The sequence below is a fragment of the Camelus ferus genome, chromosome 31 (assembly GCF_009834535.1).
Source record: "Camelus ferus isolate YT-003-E chromosome 31, BCGSAC_Cfer_1.0, whole genome shotgun sequence".
Classification (NCBI taxonomy): Eukaryota; Metazoa; Chordata; class Mammalia; order Artiodactyla; family Camelidae; genus Camelus; species Camelus ferus.
This window is the reverse complement of record NC_045726.1, coordinates 4,845,134-4,866,188: the sequence shown is the minus strand read 5'-3', so window position 1 is coordinate 4,866,188 and position 21,055 is coordinate 4,845,134. Positions and strand designations below refer to the sequence as shown.

Genomic DNA, 21,055 nt, shown 5'->3' with positions numbered 1-21,055 from the left:
CGCTGTGAGGGGTAGGAGGCACGTGAAGCATTCAGCACGCTGCCTGGTAACGCAGCAGGTGCTCAGTAAATGCTGTTACTCCTAATGATTTCAGCAATCCACAAAGACAGACCTGAAGTACAAACCCTAACAGCTCCAGGAGTTTGTGATCTCGTTATCCCAGGAAGGCTGTAGAAGTCGTCACAGTCAAAGACGGGGGAATAAAGTACCAGCCCTCCCCGTCTTCGGTCTCCCCTAAAACGGTACCTTCAGGAGGAGACGTCAATGAACAACTCATCTGGGGAGAGCTGCACTCTTCAGGCCTTTGTCAGAATCACATAAGCACTGGGACATTAAAAATAATGAAAGGGGACTGGGAGCAGTATCTTGCTGGAGTAAGATTTAGTTATTTTTTACAGAACAAAGTAACCTTACTAATATCATCCAAAATCATAGACGCACAGGGCTATAGGATCCAAAGAAACAGTCATGAACCCTGAATCCAAAAAATCCAAGAACCAGCTAGGGCCGTGTGCACACGTGCACACGTGTGCACATGCAGACACATGCATACTTACGTAGTCCCTTATCTACTAGGCTCTTTTAATGTGTTTTGAAACGTTTACTGGAGAAAACAGTGAAACATATGCAAAAGGAAGGACAGTAAAGTAAACATGCGCATCTACTAGCCAGCTTCAGTAATTATCACCTCATGGCCAGTCTAAGCTAATGAGCTTTTAACTTCTTTTACATTTTAAGAGGACTCTATAGGGACTTAAATAGTTGGAGGGAAAAAAAACAATGACCAAAGTATTCCAGAGAAGGAAGCGATGTCCTGCCTAGCCATGGCACATACCGACTTCCCTGGGCTGCAAAATATAAAACAAACAGTTGCAAAAGCCTCTTTCAAATAGACGTGGAATGAACCATAAACAGCACAGAACTGTGTTCCAGCCTCACAAAAGACCAGTAAAATTGCAGGCACTTGAAATGCTCCAGAGAGAGTTTATATGTGCCCCGAATAATTTTTAACTACAGTATGATTTAATGCTGGAATGGGATTCTATGGGAAGCTATTAATTTCCATCTGTGCTGCTCATTAAAAACATCACTGACATCCATTTACCTCTGGGGTATGAGCTGTCACTTAAGTATCTTTCTGTATCATTCACTTATTTCTGTATTAAGTCAAATCACACCACACGGAATCCAAGTAGTTCTACTGAATTCGAAGTGATTTAATCAAATTCCAAATGTAGGAGTGTGTTAATGTTTCTAATTTGTTGTAAGTGTCGTTAATTTGCTAAGGATTCGCATACAATGAGGTGATATGTTTTTACGGAAAAAAACAGCAATCGATAATTTCCTCTGTCTTTGTCAATGTGACCGTCTTCCAGAACATGTAAGTTCATCAGTTCTGATTATTAAAACAGCTCCTGCCCCTGCTGATTTCCCTCGATTCTATACATGAGACGGGCAGACCGTCCACACTTCCCCCCAACTCTCCTTCCAGCTCAGGGAGAATTCATGGAGCTGTAACTGGTTCCCTGGCCCAGGAATCACCTGACTCGTGTCAGCTTCTTCCCGTTTATGTAAGCTTCTCTGATCTTGGACACGCTCAGATTAGCAAACACTACTTTACACAAATTCTCCTTACACACAAATACACATCCTGCCAAATCAATTCTTACGACTTCTAACTGCTGTTCAATTATTTGAAAATGTTTTCTTTCCTTCTCTTCTGACATTTTGTGAATTCAAAGAACATTATTCTCAATTATGGCTCGTAAATGTTAGTGGGGTGGTTGGTGTGTACCCGCAGCATGAATCGCGAAAAAAAAAAAAAAAAAAAAAAAAAAAAAAAAAAAATATATATATATATATATATATATATATGTATATGTATAGTAAGGAACAAATATCACTCTCTGAAACTTTAAAATTCCCCTGAAGTTATCTTTCAAGTGACTGTCATCTTCCTTACCATCCTTTGGTAATTAATCTGTTTTTCCTCAAATGCCAGCATATAAGGAGAAACCTGAGTTTGTATGTTTACACAAATCTGGCCTTGACTCACAGCGAGGCACTGCGGGGCCGGGAGGGCTCAGTGCTGAGCAAATCCAGATGTGGTCCCTGAATAACCGAGGCTGCAGGTCAGTGCAGAAAAGAAACAATCAAATATTCTCATCTTGGTCCTAATCTTTAATCTAATGAGAATCCAATGAGGAGTTTTAACTGTGAGGGGGTGTGTGTGTGTGTGGGTGTGCATACAGAGAAGTGACATGGTCAAATACGCATTGCCAAAAGACTGTGATGGTTTCGAGAGGGAGAAACCTTAAAAATAATTTGTATTAACTTGTACTTTTTTGGTCTTATCACTCGCACTAGAGAAAATACGTTCTCTTTCGTGTGAATATAAATTTTTCATCTCTGTGTGTGCAAAACTGTTTTAGCTGAGCCAGTCTAGAAAACTAGCCAAAGTTTTGGCATTGTTTGTAAGACACAGCGCCATACAGGTACCAGATACCTGACAAAAAGACGAGGAAAACCACCAATCACTACGCACCTGCTGTTTCTCTAGGCAATGTCTTAGATATTTACATAGCCATCAAATTCTAGAACGTTAAGAATGTAGTTTCGTGACTCCATGATACAAAAATACAATTATTTATTACTTTTTTGAAAATTAGTATTTAATTGATTGAAATAACTCTTGCTTCCAAAAGAGTAAGCCCACTTTAAGACAAACAGGACCAAAATGTAGCCTATCTATGCACACTATACTTAAGACAAAAAAAAAATCACTAGTCAATCTTTATGAAGTAAACCAGTTTTGAGTCTCATGAACACATACAATTATCTACTCTGACTTGTAAAATGGCAAAATTGTCTCCATAGAAACTCAGAAACTTGGAAACTTGGAGCTGTAGGCTCCCAGAAAAAAAGACTGCATTTTATTTATCTTATTATTTCAGGGCCTAACAAAGGGTTTAGAACAGTCTTAATTAATGTTTCTGATTTTACTACGTAACGTGTCTTTCAGGGGTCTATTGTGGTTACGACTTCAGATTTAATTGTATTATGCCCAAAATAAAGCTTTTCGTGAATAATTAGTTAAATGTCTACTTAAAATAGATTATTTGAAATAAATCTGTTGACTGTCTAGTCAAATATTTTTAAAATAATAGGCACTTAACATTCTTATTTATCTTGAAACATCATTGCATTTCTTCAAATACAGTGAAATGAAAATAAGTGGGCAGTTTTATTTAAATGGAATGACCTCATTGCAGGGCCACTGACGTCTCAGTTTGCCAGGACTGGGAGTTTCCAGAGACCCGGGTCGTTCAGGGATGAAACTCAGACAGCCCAGACACACAGATTCCATCACCAAACACTGCCGGCGTCACGGGCAAGTGCCGGCTGCCCTCGGTACTTGACTACGGCTGTGACTGTCCCTGTTGTGACTGTCTGTCTGTGTAACTGTGAGCTTCCTGAGCGAGGCTGAAAACTTCGCACCACAATCAGGGCCCCTTCTCTGAGACTGCAGATCGCTCAAGCTTCAGTTTGGTAAGAGGTTTTGGCCCAACTGCCTGAGTTTCCCTGTTGTCTTTTCACTATTCACAGTTGTCTCTGAAACAACAGGAGGACTTGAAACTCTGTATATTTATTCTCATCAAACAGGTTTTAACAGAATGCAGGTGACACACATACCGCCCAGCGGTCCAGACAAATTTTCAGTCTGGTCTGTGTTCCTGGCTGAGGAGTTACTGGCAAGGAGGTTTCTTGTCCTGGAACAAGCAGACAAGATACAACTCCCACATCTTCTCAGACCCCCTGGGGACAATAATTAAGTGCACGTGGCTCTTAGACTCCGCAGTGCTCACAATGAAATGAAAAGGAAGTAACAACAGGAATGCGTTGAAACGAAACAGGAGGAAAAAGATCATGAATGCATCTTCTCATCAATATTGTAAGAAAGAGACACTGGAAATTTCCAGTTTGGTTCAGCACAAGGTGTGAGCTCTGTGTGGGCAGGGGAGCCATGCAATTCGGGGCTCAGAAGGGCTGCCAAGAGTGGGTGTCTTTAACAAAGTTTCTAACAGAGCAAGTTCACGGATTTATAATAAAACAGGGCTCACAACAGACTGAGCCAACATCCAGTAAAAGCTACCTAGACTGGACCCATTAAATCTTTTCTTTCTTTTTTCTTTTAAGCCACATGTGGAGTGAATTCCAGTTTTCTACAGATTCACTGAATGTAATCAAAGCAAATAATAAATTATCTACTGTGCTGTCTAGGAACCACAAACATCCAAGACAGGATCATCCATCTCTTCCTTTTTTAAAATGAAAATTAATCAGAACAAATCCAGTGGTCTGGTGTAGTAACTCCACCCTCAGCTCTGGAACCTCTGATCAGGCGACACACTGACAGCAATGACGGGGACACGAGGTAGACAGTCCCCTGAATGTCACTCTGTATGTATTATTTGAAGAATGAGTGTGGCGTCTGCATTTGGCACATTTAAGTGCCAGACTGGTGGTGTCAGACGTGCCTGCACTTTTCAACAAAGCAGAGGGGTCTTGGGGGTCTAGGGCTATACCGACAGGAGTAGGGAACTTAATTCTAAACGATACGATCAGTGTGTGCAAACCACAGAAGAGGGTGTTCAATCAAGTCACTGGCAACTTAAAAGTTTATTTGTGTTTCTGCAACCCTGTCTCCCACCAGTGTACTTCATGGAAATGTGTTACGTTAAATGAGGAACCAGCGTTAGTCATAACACCACCCACCCCCAGAGCCTTTCACCTACAGAAATGCATTACGTTACTCAAAACAAGGCCTTGTCAGTATGCACGGGTTACACTTTGCCACAATTTAAATTTTTGAAGCTCCTCTTTCACATATCAAAAAAAAAAAAAATTCCATCAGCTCAATATGTGATTAAGTTCCTTGAAAACCTGCCCCAGGACAGGCAGCTATGCAGTGTGTTACATGCACATTACATGGCATGTTCTATGGTCAGGAGCCTGAAACAGTTTTAGGAAGTAGGTTAGTTCAGTGTGGTTAGTTACTCCTTTCCTATTCCTTTACTGAGGCTCTTTGCCCAAATGTTACATGAGGTTTTTTTTGGTTTTTTTTTTAGTATTTTCTATAAGCTTTGAGCGGCTGTTAAACTATGGTGTATGTTACACCCCAGCTTTCCTTTCAGAAAGTGGGACGCCCTTTCTGCCCTCTTTCTTGTACAGGAGAAAAGACTGGCACATTCAGAACTGAAGTCCTATATGCTATGAAAATCCATCTCAAAGAAATTATTCAGAGGCCACAAACCTTTTGTGCAACACATGGCAATATAAAAAAGTGACATTTAACACATCCGAGACACAGAGAAATCCTTCTTCAAAGGGAGCTCGGAAACACTACAGGAAGGAGCCCGGATTTAATTGGCGAGCACTTACGAGCTGCTCTCTGCAATCCTCTTTCCCTCAGATCTGACAAGAAGTCGGAGCATTCGTGAGAAACTCCTCTGAAAAATAAGGTGTCCGGATTAGGCAGCAAAACTATTAAGTGGCTTCCCTTTGTCGTGCCCTGATAGCTCGCGAGGGGCTGAGGGAGTGAGCTGAGAAAGCAGGTGGCCTGAGAAAACACCCCTAAGGTGGATCAGGACTCAGCAGCAGAGCATGCCACAAATAAATAAATAACAAAAAAAAAAAAAAATGGAGGGAAAAGCAGTAGCTGAAGAGAACAAGAGCCTCCCAGAGCGACCGGAGTGGAAACGGCTTTTGCAGCGAGACTGGGCGGACAAGAGGCGTGTGAAGGTGACTTTGTGGTTTATTCCTACCTTTAAAGATGAAAAAGATGCCATGTATAATAGTCAGTGGCAGGGTTCCTAAAAAGGTTTCCTTAGTTCGAAAACATCCTTGATCCCTTTTAAACATAATTGGAGAGCGTTTATAGGAAAACGAATTAAGGCCAGGAGGCAATAAAACCTAGCCAAAGAGTTGCTCAAACAGCTGTCCTGGAAACTAGCCCCAAACAGGTAAGACACACTTTGCAGAAGGGAGTCCAGCACAAACGCAAGATTATTTCAAGGCAGAGTTCAAATCTAGTCCTTAGAAATGAAAACTGAATAACAGAGACCCAATATGTAAGGGCACGGAAACTATTTAAGACGCTAAATCGGGATGACAAAACAGAAAGGAAAAAGGTAGTGATAATGCCTCCCCAGTGAGCAAAACACACATTCCATTAACAAACAGAAACCAGAGCGGTCCATCACGCCACAGCCCGCCGAGTCGGGATTCTAAGAACAGAAGCAGAGAAAGGATGGATCGATCTGGAAACAGTATATAGACTCACAGGTGTTTTGTACACCCTGACAGTCAGCTGGAAGAAGGTATTTTTGAGTAACTTTTTCTGTATAAGGCTCTGCTAGAATTGTTCACATTTAAGTGTGAATGTTTAAGAATTTGCATCCTGGAGAGTCAGTGAGCGTTCCATGGAATTGTTTAAGAATAATAAATAGTGCTAGCTCATAACTATTTCTGGGGACGGAAATACACCACCTGAATAAAATCCAATATATGATGAACTGATTTTGTTCGTGAACTGGAGTCCCCCTGTGGAGAATGAAAGGAGCAGAAACTCAGGAGGGGTGGAGGCGCTGCGCTGTGTGCGCAGAGGGAGGTGTGTGACTTCCCCAAGGCAATCAGTCCTCAACAGGAAATATCTCCGAGCTATGTCCTGGAGGAAGTTCAGTACCGGTCTCAGGTTCCCCTCACGTCTTTTGAGTAGCAGATCTGAAGTCAACTGTCACAAGTTGGATACAGGGTGAGATGTGGAATCATACAAAACTGTGTTGAAATTCCAGACAGATCTATTTGTGGAGTGAATCTAGGATTATATCTTTTCTGAAGAAGCCTCAATTTTCTAAAAGAGATTATAATAAACTTGCAAAACACTGCACTACTGTATTAGTAAGGATTCTCCGGAAGACAGAGCCAATAGGAGATACACATAGCCATCCCTTGGGAACCTCAGGGATTGGTTTCAGCAGCCCCCAGGGATACAGAATGCACGGTGCTGAAGCCCCACAGTCTGCCCTTCATATCCATGGATTCAACCCATCACACACCATGTAGTAGAGTAGTATTTACTACTGAAATGAAGCCACATATAAGTGGACCCATGCAGCTCAAGTCTGTGTTGTTCAAGGGTCAGCTGTGTGCTTACACACACACACACACACACACACACACACACACACACACACACACACAGAGAAATCTATTACTTGGAATTGGCTCACACCATTATGCAGCTGAGAAGTCCTAAGATCCTCAGCTGGCCAGATGGACACCCAAGAGAGCCAGTGGTACTGTCTCAGTCTGAGTTCAAACACCTGAAAACCAGGAGAGGCAATGGTGTAAAGTTCAGTCCAAGTTCAACGGCAAGGGAAAACCCATGCTCCAGCTTAGCGGTCAAGTGAAGTTCCTCTTACTCAGCCTTTTTGTTCAATCTGGGTCTTCAACTGATTAGATGAGGCCCACCCCCATGGGGGAAGACTATCTGCTTTATCCTGTCCTCCAATTCAGACATTCCTTCATCCAGAAACTGTCTCACAGACACACCCAGAATAATACTTGACTGATTATCTGCATACGCTGTGGGCCCATCAAATTGACAAAGAAAATACCACCACAATAATCAATAAAACATATAAAGGACATAACAATGCACTAAAGCACAGCTGGCACTCAGCAGACGGTTAACTGTGCTGTGGAGTTTCCAGCACAGGGGCAGCTGAAGTTCAGGCTCCCCAGCCTCACTGTCCACTATGGCTTCTGGATAGTCAAGATCTCACAGGAGTTTAATTGTGCAGGAGAAGTCAATTAGAACTAGACAGAAGGAAAGGAGAAACAGGATTAAAAAGCTCACAAAGTGAGCATGACCTGGTGAGACTGAACTTTGGGCATTAATGACGCCAGTCAGGAACAACAATGAATTCACCAGTTAAAACAAAAATGAAAGAACCAACGAGCATGTTGGTCACATCTGGGAATATATACCACAGAGCAGACTTCCATGATCTGGAGGAGAGAATTTTCTTCTCCTCTCCCTCGGAAATGTAGCTTTTCCAAAATCAGTCTTACAGCACCGTGAATGAAATGCAAAAGAAATCGAAAAAAATTTTATTCAACGAACGTCATCAACAGTCCCAGAAAATCCTAAAAAAATGTAACAGTGCTGCTTAAATTACAAACAGTTGGGTCCTGCAAATGTTATTCCAGGCTAAATAAAGATATTTCATCTTACAGGCTGAATTAAATTGTGCATTTTTTAGTCTATATTTTGCATATCACATTGAAATTAATTACCTGGGGCAGAATGGTCCCTGCCCACAGGCCACATCACCTGCACACTGTACCCAACAGCTGGGTGTAAGCTGTTACCCAATTTATATACAGAGCTGAGAAAAAGGAAATGGAGGGCTGGAGACAGGTGTCTTCATGAAATAATATTAGCAAACATTTATTACTATATGCTAGGCACATTCCAAATGTTTAAAATATTTTAACCAGTTTCAATCTTTCCAACATCCCTATGAGGTAGGTCCTGTTAGATCCATTATAGGTGAGAACAGTGAGACCCAGGTCAAAGTGACTTTTCTAAAGTTACACCACCTGGAGCGAGCACGGCTGTAACCTGAACCCACGCAGGACGCCTCCTGGCTCTGGCCTCCTACCGACTGTGAGGCACCGTGCTTCAGTCCTAGCGGAAGGCAGATTTCCAGGCACCATCTAGGAAAACAACAGGACAGGCAATGTCTTCTCACTTGTATAAATGAGTGATAGATACATAAACCAATCTGAGACCTGCTGATCATCAAATAATGATCCACGTGATTTCCACCGAGTGATTTCCTAGTTATAACGCAACAAAATAACACAAACCCGGTGGCTTAAAATAACAAAATTTTATTCTCTCACAATCTGGAGGCCAGATGCCCAAAATAAAAAGCCACTCTTCCTCTGAAGGCCCTAAGGCAGAATGCTTCCTGACTCTTCCAGTTTACAGAGACCCCAGGTGTCCCCTGAGTTGGGACAATGTGACCCATTCGTTGCCTCCGTCTCCGCAGGTCTCCTTGCCTGTGTGTGTCTGTGTGCCCTTTTCTGTCTCTTACAAGGACCCTCATTAAATTTAGGATCCACTGCAAGCCAGTATAACCTCATTTTTATCCCAATCTTAATTATACCTGCAAAGACCCTACTTCCAAACAAGATCCAAATCAGATCACATTCTGAGTTCCAGTCTGCAGGCATGTGGCGGGGTGGGAGCGGGGGGTACTATTCAGTCCACTACACTGAGGTAAACAGATCCAGCCCAAACCTGACAGGTGCATCGATATTTTAAAGCCTGATTATTCTCCCAGAAATTCACGGAAGTACTTGTTGGCCATCCCGGACGAGAGACTCCAAACTAGGGGCCCTGGGTAGGTCCAGCCCCTGTTGTTGGGAGGAAGGCAGGGAAGATTCCGGCAGGAGCTGAAGGAGGAATCCGGGGTAGTGACAGGGACTGGGGGGGAACGCAAGTAAGGTGAATACGAGGGGCGAGACTGAAAATGAGGGCAGGCTTGAACTTACACACGTTATACATTGATAATGTCTCAGCAGAGCTGGGGGGACGAAGGCAGGATGGAGGGACAGAGAGTGGAGGGGAAGTAGAGTGGAGCAGGGGAAGGGACGGGTGTCAGCAGGTGTGGGAGTGGGGACTGGACTCGAGATCAGGCTCCTATGGCCCAAGATGTGGCTTTGAGACCCCACAACCTTAGAAAGGGCTTAAAGGGAGTGTCCGGGGGTACGGAAGACCTCTCGAGACAAGCCCGCCCCGCCCCCCCCCAAGACCTCAGAAGGCCGCAGCGCCCAGCCCTGTTCAAGGACAGCTCTCCTTCCTTCGGCCTTAAGAACAGAGGATGAGATTACATGCATATTATTATATTTATATATATGTATGTACATACATACCCACACATACATGCATGTATATTTGTTCTGTATTTCTGCAAAGCATATAATTTTATTTTATACAAGTAGATTCAATTTATTTAAATGTTGTTCTCTATTCACACTTACTTTTTTTTTTTTTTACATTCAACAGTTCGGTTTAGGATCCATTCATGTTGCTAGAGGTTTATCCAGTTGGCTGTTTCTTTTTTTTTTTTTTAACTTTTCTTTTAAGTGAACTACAGCCAGTTACAGTGTGTCCATTTCTGGTGTGCAGCACAGTGTCCCCGTCACGTAACTGCTGCAGAGTGCTTACTCCGTGCTAGGAGTCCACCAGATTTAACCCAGCCATCCTGCCCCTGATGGACATTCCCGCTGCCTTCAGCTCTGTCACCACAAATGCGCTCTGAGGAACACCTTCTTGCAGGCTCTTTGATGATCCTGTAAAATAATTTCCCAGGGAGTGTGTCCCGGAGGGACGCTCTGCGTCTTGGAGGACACAGAGCATCGCTTTGATTAGGTCGTGCTAGACGACTCGCCAGGACGGGCGGAGCTTCCTCCACTCCCAGGAGCACGGGATAAAAACCCTCCGTCGGCACGTCCCTCCCATCACCTGGGCTGTCTAATAAAATGTCGCTGATATTTCATACTCACATGTACACATAAACTGCATTTCTCAAATTACTAACGAGTTTTTAAGGTTCCTCTCCTGAAAATGGCTTGTTCATATCGTCTGCCCATTTTTCCACCGAGGTTCCTATTTGCTGTTTGGTGAAGCTTGGAAGCCAGACAAAGCAACTCTGGGGCAAAGAAATGAAAAGAGGGACAGGATACAGAGAGCACATGAGTAAGGACGTCAGCGCTTACGTGGCTTTCAAAGTCCTCAGGGTAAAAAAGCTTCACAGATTAACAGGTCACCTCTCTCCACAGAGAGAATGGCCTTAAATAACTTCAAATCAGATCTTCTCTAGAGAGGCGTAGAGATCATGGACAGACTCATTGAGATAAAAGAAAGCATAAACAAAGTTGTTGTCTTTCCCAACCTAGGTGGGACGCAGTGAGTCTGAGAAAAGGCTGTGAGGTGCATTAGCCTGGAACTGACTCCCCAGCAAAGTTCCGGCATCAATTCCAAGGGACAGCCTCGGCTGGAAGAAACGCTGAGCAACAAAGCGTAACAGACAGGCTTCATTACTGCGGGGACGGACTGGACGCTGCGATGACGCCCCTGCTTTCTCGCCTGGATTCGTCTCGGCAAGCGTGGTCACAGAACGAACCTCTCTCACTTGTCCACTGTCACCGTTCAAATGCTCATGGATTGAGGTTACTTTGGCTGCAACCTCTAGTTCTTTCTAAAGCTCCTTTTCCAAGCTGCCAGTTACACAGGTCATTAAGAGAGGTTACTCAGACCAGTGGACACTGCGTCGTGTCCACTGACTCAAAGTGGGGAGACGGATGGGAGGAAATACCTGTAAAACAGCTAGCAGGGAAGGGCGGCGCTGGTCCTCACACCCACGGCTGTGACAACGGGACACTGGGGCCCAGGGGCTTTCCAGCCCATGGGCAACACATAAATGATTCACCTTCGTGAAGTCGCCTTAGTGACTTCTTGGCGAGGAGCACAGCACACGTGGGCCGAGTCATTCTTCTTCAGCGGAACAGACAGACTGCAGAAGAAGTTGGAAAGGACATCTGAGGTGGAGGCAGCCCTTCGTCAGCTTAAAGTTTAATTTTATGAACCTATTTGATGAGTTTTAATTTCCTCCTTTCAGAGTCTTCTCTAGAGAAACTGCTTAATTCACGTTGGCTTTCGATTCCTATATTAGGCTTCCTGTTCACACTAATAAATACACATTCTACCATTTTCCATTTACATGGAAAATACGTCCTGCTTTCTTACTTCTGAGCTTGAACGTCAGTATCCTGAAATTTTAGTTACAAGCTGATTTCTGTTTTAAAGCCCATGAAATGAGAGATCAAAATCTATTGTCTTTTAAAGAAAAACAATGTGACCAGCAATTAAAACACACCATCCTAACAACTCGATTTTTCTTATATTCGCACCACACTTCTTGGAATGTGTATGAAAATCAGATTACTAAGCAGGGAAAAGAAACACTGCCCTGAACTCGTAGGCTACGTCCAGCTTTCCGCCTGAGGATACAGACCCGCCATCACTGCTGCCTTTGGCCAGTAGTGAAACTACATGTTGTGTACGTCCAAGTCCCCAGTTCTCTGAACAACAGCTCTGTCCAGCGAGCAGTTTACAGGCTTCACATACGTCACCTCACGTTAACGTGGCTGATCCGGAGAGTCAGAGAGCGCCAGGCCCCAACTCAGCCTCACTTTCAATTCTCTCCCCTGCAGAACGAGGTTGGATAGAGGATGACACCCACCCAGACGTCCACAGGGAAGCTTAGCAGGGACGACCCACCTGAAGCCCTCTGCACCGTGTCCGGAACACACCCAGCGCTCAATCACTGTCCGGGTGGTCCTCGGGCGAGCTCAGAACGCCCCAGGAAGCCCCTGGCTCCAGCAGGACATACAATCAGTTGCTTCTCCATCTTCTGTCTTCACGCCCGCAATAAGCCATTCTTCCCTCTGGGCCCATGCAACTGTCATGGACAATCAGTAAAACCCCATTCTCAGTTTGTTTTACCCTCTCTCGCTTCACTGTATCCACAATTCTTGTGACATCTACCTTTCTGCCGACTCCAAGCACATCTGCCCCCGGGTGACCGGGTGTGGATAAACACCCACACCCCACGAGTGTGCTGACCGGCCCGACGTTACGTTTACACGCGCAGATCAGCCTCAATGGAGTCCTCAGAAGGGCCCGGCGGTCCTCTCGCATTTCCCAAGGCACCTCGCGCTCCACGCAACCAGACGACGACTTCACACTGTCCTCCATGAGAACCCTCAGCACGTCCTCGACGTCCTCACCCGTCTTCACGTCTTTGCTCAGACGTCTCCTCCTGGTGCTGACCCCTGACGTGGTTTGGAGCTGTGAGCACCCCCAAGCCCCAGCATCCATCCTCCTGCCGTGTGCAGTGTTTCCCCCTGTACTTTGCTCGTCTAACTTGCCGAACCATGTACTTATCTGACAGGCATAACGTTTGTTTTCCTAATAGAATGTGAGCTCCGCAAGGAGAGAAATTTTGCAAAGAAAACCCAAACTGTTTACAGCTCTAGCTTGGATCACTGCTGGGCTCACGACAGCCACTTAGCACAGACTTGTCCAATGAATCCGTCAATTTAGAAAGGACATTTTCTTGTAAAACGGGCAGAAAACTGGGAAATCAAGCACCACTGCTTCTTCAGGAATGAGGAAACACTGGGCTGAAGGTCAACACGGGGTAGGATGCGTGATAATGGATTTTTCCCACTTGGGAGATGGGTTTGGGTGATAATAACCAGAGAGACGCCAGCGTGTGGGAGATTTTGGAATCAGTCAACGTCTTAGGTGCACATGCCCTAGAAATGCGCTGCCACGCGACCAGGCAGACTGCCACTGCTGCCTTCCTCCTGAGAGGGGAGCGGGGAGAGAGAGGGAAAGATCCTCCCCCAAGAGGTGGACTGCCCAGAGCTGGGGTGGAGGCAGGGTGCACACACACAGGAAGTCTGAGCCGGAATCTCCCAAATACGCCCTCGGCTTCCATGAGAATCCCCGTGGTCCTCCAGTGATGCTGCCGTGTCACGGGAAAGGGGAAGAGTCTTGGAACAGAAGCCCCAGGAGGCCTTGGATTCAGCTCTGACCTTTCCGAACTGTGTGATGAACATTAATTACTTGGGGCTTCAGGGGGTTTTTTTGCTTTTTTGCTTATAAAATAAAAGGGTTTATGAAGTTAGGCACATTGGGTTCTCAATTTCTTTCAACGCTTCCTACGTTCTTATTTTAGAAATAGAGTTTTCAATCTCAGGCCTCTGTTTTTTGCCCCAAGACTCTTAAACGAGATAAATTATGTGACCAGCAGAGAAACTAAAACTGCTCTGAATGGTTTCCTATAAACTTTAAAATCCTACCTGTAAACCCTGAATGTGCCCATTTTACAAAAATTAACACTTACTTCAACAAGTGCTCTCTGGGACCCCTCAGCTATCTCATCCATGAACTGATGTTTCACACCTACTCTTACGGAAACAATGAGGTGGGGGGAGGGGTGTAACAGCTTCTTCTAATGAGAAGAGTATCGTAGAAGTGCATAAATTAGAAACAAAAAATGTAACTGTATCACCTGGGGGTTTTAGTACAAGAACTCAAAGACAGAACCCAGTCTGTCTAGTTGATACAGAAGAGAAGCTGACCACGTGAAACCACGTGGCTCGTGGCACCAGTCAGCCAGGCTCCCATGCCCCAGGGCAGGGTCAGTGGCCAGCTCCTCACCAGCCTGCCCTGCCAAACCCTGGTCCGTCTCTGCTGCCCAGTGTCTGTGACAAAGACCCAACCACGCAAACCTCCACCCGGCATCCCCAGCAGATAAAGACGTCACCATCACATTTGTCAGGAGATCAGTTCTCCCCAGCATGGCCCCTCTCATTCCCCAGCTCCAGATCTACCTTGTCTTCTGATTGGCAGGACCCACACCACACATCTACCCTAGTTAATGAGATCACATTACACTGCACACCAGAAATCAACACATTGTAACTAACTATACTTCAGGTTAAAAAAAAAGGAATCACATAGACAAAAGGACAAAAAACTGAGTCATTTCTAAGGTCTTCTCCAGATCTAAAACACCACGCATCACTAAATGAGCCTCTGACAGACACTGACCACACAGTCAAATACTGGGACCCCAGACTTTTCTCACTGCTCTGAGTCTTTAGGGTAAAACAGCTTTATGTCTTTCCGTCATAATCATCTTTACAAATGGAAAGATTATATCGCTCTGAAATTAGCTTCTAAATGTGCATGGAATACAGGAGCACATTCTTATTAAAAACAAAACACATAATACTACTGGCACCTCCACTCATCACCCTCACCTTGGTCTCTTCTGCGGCACATCTATGGAAACAACCTTTACCCACTTGGTGGGTATCCTTCTGGACAGTTTCCCCCCCAACAAAGAAAGTATAAACAGAGAGCAGAGAGCCCTACATGGGAAACATGCAGACGCAGGAGCCGCCGATCCAGGCTGTGGGGAGAGGAGGTGAGCCAGCCCAAAGAGGGAGAGAGGATGAAGCAGGCAAAGAGGGAAGCGAAGAAACATGGAGGAGAGGTGCCGTGTGTCTTCTGAGTGATGGAGAGAGGAGTCTTGGTTACTGACTTTCCAATCCTGTCTCCAGGAAACATGGAATAGCTTCCTCTTCCCTCCTGGAGCAGCTGAGCACTTTCAAAGACGGTTAGGAACATCAAGTTGAGGTGGGCTTTCACACTGGACAGAATTTTGACAAATTCTGGCAAATTAAGAAACTAAGTTCTAAACAGGATCCTGCAGCCGTTTCTGCTTTTATGTTATTTATTTATTTTAATTTTTACATTTTTCATTATTTTTTATGGATGTAAAGCTCCTGTGCGGTATTATATGTTATGGGTGTACAAGATAGTGATTCACAATTTTTAAAGGTTACACTCCATTTATAGTTGTTATTGAATTATTACATAGAATGTGGCTGTATTCCCTGTGTGGGGCAATGCATCCTTGTAGCTGGTTTTACACCTGGTAGTTTGTACTCTAAATCCCCTCGCCCTGCTGCCCCCTCCCCCCACCAGTGGTAACTGCTGGCTTGTTCTCTGTACCTGTGAGCCTTCTTCTTTCTTGTTGTATTCACTAGTTTGTTGTATTTTTTTAGATTCCACATATAAGTGATAACATACAGTACTTCTCTTTCTCTGTCTGACTTACTTCACTTAACATAGTACCCTCCAAGTCTATCTAATATGCAAATGGAAAAATTTCATTCTTTTCTTATGGCTGAGTAGTATTCCAGTGTGTGTGTGTGTGTGTGTGTGTGTGTGTGTGTTGCACATCTTCTGTATCCATTCCTCTGTTGATGGACACGTAGGTTGCTTCCATATCTCATACGCTATATGACCCATATGATTATCACAATAGATGCAGAGAAAGCTTTTGATTAAATTTAACATCCACTTAAGATTAAAACTCTCCAGAAAGTGGGCACAGAGGGAACATACCACAACATAATGAAGGCCACACGTGACAAACTCACAGCTAACATCATACTTAATGGTGAAAAGCTGGAAGCATTTCCTCTAAGATCGGGAACAAGACAAGGATGCCCAATCTCACCACTTTTATTCAACAGAGTGTTGGAAGCGCTAGCCACAGCAATCAGAAAAGGAAAAGAAATAAAAGGAATCTAAACTGGAAGAGAAGTAAGTGTCACTGTGTGCAGATGACATGATACTGTACAAAGAAAACCCTAGAGGCCATCAGAAAACCACTAGAGCTCATCAATGAATTTGGTGAAGTTGCAGGATGCCAAAATTAATATACAGAAGTCAGTTGCATTTCTATACACCAACAACAAAATATCAGAAAAAGAAATTAAGGAAACAATCCCATTTACCATCACACAAAAAAGAATAAAATAGCTAAGAATAAACCTGTCGAAGGAAGTAAAAGGCCTGTACTCCGCTATAAGACGGTGATGGAAGAAATTGAAGACAAAACAGAAGGAAAGATACACTGTGTTCTTGGGCTGGAAGAATCAGTATTGTTAACATGACCATGGTGCGCAAGGCAATCTGCAGATTCCATGCAGTCCCCATCAAAGTACGAATGGCATTTTTTACAGGACTAGAACATTTCTGCTACTTTAAAGCCACACTGATCTCTAAAGAGACCAGGGAGACCAGAGTTAGCTGATAAGCATCAGTGTCTCATCACCATAGGTACTCACTCGGTCCTACCTACTTAGTTCCACTTTATATTTCGCCCCAAGTGAAATTTCCTTTCCTTATCAGCTCATTTCCTATTTCTTATTATGTCTCTTTCCTGCGCCTCTCCCAGTTTCCATCCTCCCTGTAAATCATCGAGCTGAAATTGCCCACCCAGTAAAATGAACACACTCTGCCTCTCCCCAAACTTCTCCCACTGCATCTCCTTTCTTCCAATTGGAGTCCTTTCTGAAATGTCATTTGCACACGGCTTGCTGGCGGGGGAGGGTGCAGGGTGATCCGTGCTGAATGTAAGGGCTCCGACCTTCCAGACTGCTAGTCATAATTTCTAATATCTTCCTTATCCGTATCTGCCACGTGATCATTTTCTGCATCACTTCTGGAAGTACAATTTTTACTGACGATGTACCCGCTCAGGTCATTTTTTCCCAAGCAGAGTCTCTCATACCTACATCATTATATTTATCACCCTCTATTACACCAAATTGCTCATCAACTTGGAAGAATTACCGTGTTTAATGGACATAATACATATTCTCTAATCTAAGTCCTTAACTAACACAACAAATAAGACAACATGATCACCAACCCCTCACTGCATTTCAGTTACTTCCTTACTTTTAAGTTACTTAGAACAGACTTTATTTCATCTTCCTGCCATTCACATCTGCTTTAACCTAACACCTCTTTGATCTAAACTGTATTTCTACAATATTTTGACAGACATCCTCTGAGATAAAAACTTAGGCCCACTAAGGTGAAATCTTATTACCTTTTGCTCCCCGTCCCTTACCTTCTAAGGAGATCACTTTCATACAAAAAAAAAAAAAAGGCAGTTTAACTTGACAGAACTTGTCAGCTTAGACGAGTTATTACTATGTGACATATTTCCAAGTGTTTTGAAAGCTGCTTTTACCCTCATCCAGCCTCCTTTTTCCTCAGGGTCTCTACGTTTGCCTTTTTTCAGTCTTTAGGAATTACCCTCATTGCTGGTAAGTTCTCAGGAGTCACGGGCTGTGCTCTTCAGTGATTACAACCAATTCTTTGCGCACCAAGCCCACGTGGGGCGGAGCCTGCCTGACCTGTTCCTGCAACCTTCATGCAGCCACACCGACTTAACAATGGCCACCGGTGTCACGTGTCACCTACAGAAGCCGGCAGAATGTAGATGACCTTCCAAGGGAAGCCAAGACTTTTCCAAGGAATATTTTTAAGTCTTTTCTAAGTCAGCGGGCAAGAACTCTTCTTTTCCATCGTCCTTTAAAAGCATCTCACTTAGCTTAGTTTTGTGATTAAATACTTTTGCATATTCCCATATTCCACACGTAAGCTGCACCCACTTTGTTTTGTGTTCTCATCCAGCTGTTCAAGGGGTTCCATTAAACCTCTGAAAGCAGAAGATGTCAAATTTCTCTCATAAATAGTGGCAAATAAGAAATCGAGATATTTAGAGCGTGCACACCACCCGCTTTTCCAGATGTTACTTTTGCTTACTTCGAATAAATCTCTGTGTACACGGGCAAATGTTACGCGCTGCAAACTAGAAACGGTCACCTTGAAAGTCAGCTGTACATTTTTTTAAAATGATAGAACTAAAAATTTCTTAATTATCCTAGTTAGCTGATGTCTCTGCCCCCAAATAATCACAGATTCAAATTATTGCACACGTACAAGTAGACTGCCTCTTAAAAACAGATTCAGAAGGAAGAGGAAGACCAACACTCTCTTGCCAAATTAGTCTACTGAATCACTCTTTGTGAACTTAAGAAGCCCTTCCTAGTGTACAAATGCTGTAAAAGCCCTTTTCAAACGTCTCAAAAATGGACCCTCTAAAATGTGTTTGTTTTTTGAAAGAAAATACAATGTGCAGAATAGCGACAAAAGGGAATACATTGTTGAAGAATGATACCAAAGATGGCTCTTTTCAATTTCCATATGTTACAGTGACAAATAGCCCACAACAAAGCAAAGACAAACAATCTGTCTTGTGACTATTCCCCTGCCCACTGACTTGGAGGAACACAGACTGGGTCGGGAATGAAAAATACATATCGATTTAATTTATGTCCTTACATATTTTAAGATGAAGTATAGTGAAAGGGGTAGAGTGCTGACAGTACTTTTAATGGCAGGCAACTTCGCCTTACTGTTTATTTCGCTCTAAGACTTTCTGTGAAGATTTTCTACTTAATCTGCTACCTCGCTCTTAGTGGTTGGATTAGCAACGCTGATAACACAATACTTACGTGGGCGATGGATTAGCTCTGAGAAGCAGGTAAAGAGGAGATCTCTGCTACAGTGCTGCAGAAACTTGGATATAAAGTGTCTATAAATAAGTGTTTTCAAAATACTTTAAACTTCATCTTTCTAATATTTTATTCTGGAAGTTCTAAACAGTTATGAGTGAAATGTTCCAGAATTCGGAACCAATGTAACTATATACTAGATCCTCATTAAGCATATGTGAAACAATGCTTCTAGGTAGAAGTTTGGTATTTTTCTCTCTCTCTGTAGTTTCAAACACTCCCTCAAGTGAGTTGTTCTAAAGTCTAGACTAGGGGGTAAGCACTAGAAAAACTAATTAGAATCAAAACCAACTCTGAGTTACTATTCCATCCAGTTGCTCTTTTCATCATTAGCCTTTGATCCTTACATTTAAGTGTCTCTAAACATAAGGAAGAAATAAGAGACATAGTCATCGCTCCAAAACCCTCCAAATTCATGTAATTTACATTATTTGGAGAGGTGACAAACAGAGGAACTGACATCAGAAATAATTAAAAGTGACTGACTCGAAGGAGCACACGGTAGGAATGGGGAGGGAGGTGCAGACACACTTCTCATTTTGCGTCATTCTGTTCTGTTTAGCTCCATCATCACATTCATTTCTTTTCTGAACTCAAATAACATCAAGAAACATGACTAGACCCTGAAGGAATATATATGTACACGTGTATATATGTGAATATATATGTATAAGCTGTACCCCAGAAACTAACACCGTAAATTGACTCTACTTAAATAAAAATAAAAATAAAATAAATAAATTGAGGTCCAATAGAGTCTGAAGAGGAAAACCAGGGAAGAGAAGAACGTGAGTGATTCAAATGAAAGATGAAAGAAGTGGGGAGAGACGGGCGGGCGGGCAGGAGTCGGTGTGACTCACGTGTAAATATACTCTTGGCTGAATTACAAAAATCAAGGTCAAAGGATCCAAAAAAGCATTTTAAATGTTTGTTTCCCTCTAGGATCCTTTTTCTGCCGTTTGCTTTTGTGTTCAGTTCTGCACAGGGTCCTCAAAGAAGCTGCCTCTGGGCTCTAAATTGCCCTGTTTATCGAGGAGCTAGGTTAAAACACAGAGTAGCGAAAAATTGGGGGCACACAGATGCCGAGAAATCAGCAGTGAAGGAAGCAGTATCACCCGCTAGAGCTCATCTTGTCCTCCCTGCTCGCTCACCACGTGACTGCACGTGTGGCCCATCACCGCCGCCTTTGTCACACACTGAGGTTCCCAGGGTCTGAGTCTGCGCAGAATTCCCCAGGCTGACTCACCGTATCTGAGAGCCGGAGGCTCAAGCTCAGCTCTGGCACCTGCAGACCGAGCAGAGGGAATCCACCCAGAGCAGCTGCAGGTTCTCTGCGCCCTGCTGGAGGTGAGCCCGGCCACTCCCCGGTGGACGCCGTCATAAGAGGGTCTGGGGAGCCCTGCTGACATGCGGACCCTCCACCCCAGGGCACACTGGCTTCTCCATCAGGGTCCACGTCCCCTAGTTCTGATCAGCGGCTTCTCACAACCAACTCACTGCTTCACTCGTCCATCCAGTTCTCCAGTTTACTCTTCCGAGGTCCAGGCCCAGGTGATCTTTCCTTGCAGGTGTTCAGAAACCACCTCCACTCACCGACCCACAAGGGAAAACACCAAGCTCCCCAGGACTGCTTCTGTGACACGCCTCGCTATTCTCTCCTCCCTGAAAATCCAGAAAATCTAGACACCACATTACGCCTGCACTGCTGACCCATTTTACATCCGTCAGCACTTCTGAAAAATATTCACCACAGACACCCACAAACAGAGCTTCTAAATATTTCCTGGAGAATCACTAATTACGATTCCTGCCAGAACAAGCTAGCTTCTTTTTCTTTTCCCCCAAAGGCTTGCAGGCATATGTTTATGTAAATATCCAAAGAAAGGTAAAATGATTG

At 43.9% G+C, this 21,055-nt stretch overlaps 1 long non-coding RNA gene across 1 annotated transcript in view; it reads right to left on the bottom strand.

The window, feature by feature from the left end:
• LOC116660767 overlaps positions 1 to 20,801 on the bottom strand; it is a 33,366-nt gene extending 12,565 nt beyond the window's left edge. Inside the window, exons 1-4 of the long non-coding RNA XR_004316382.1 lie at positions 20,405 to 20,801; positions 11,454 to 11,651; positions 10,642 to 10,787; positions 8,668 to 8,784 (exon numbers count right to left, since the gene is read on the bottom strand). This is a non-coding gene — a long non-coding RNA (uncharacterized LOC116660767). The remainder of the gene's footprint in view (positions 1 to 8,667; positions 8,785 to 10,641; positions 10,788 to 11,453; positions 11,652 to 20,404) is intronic.
• Between the last annotated feature and the right edge of the window lie 254 nt (positions 20,802 to 21,055).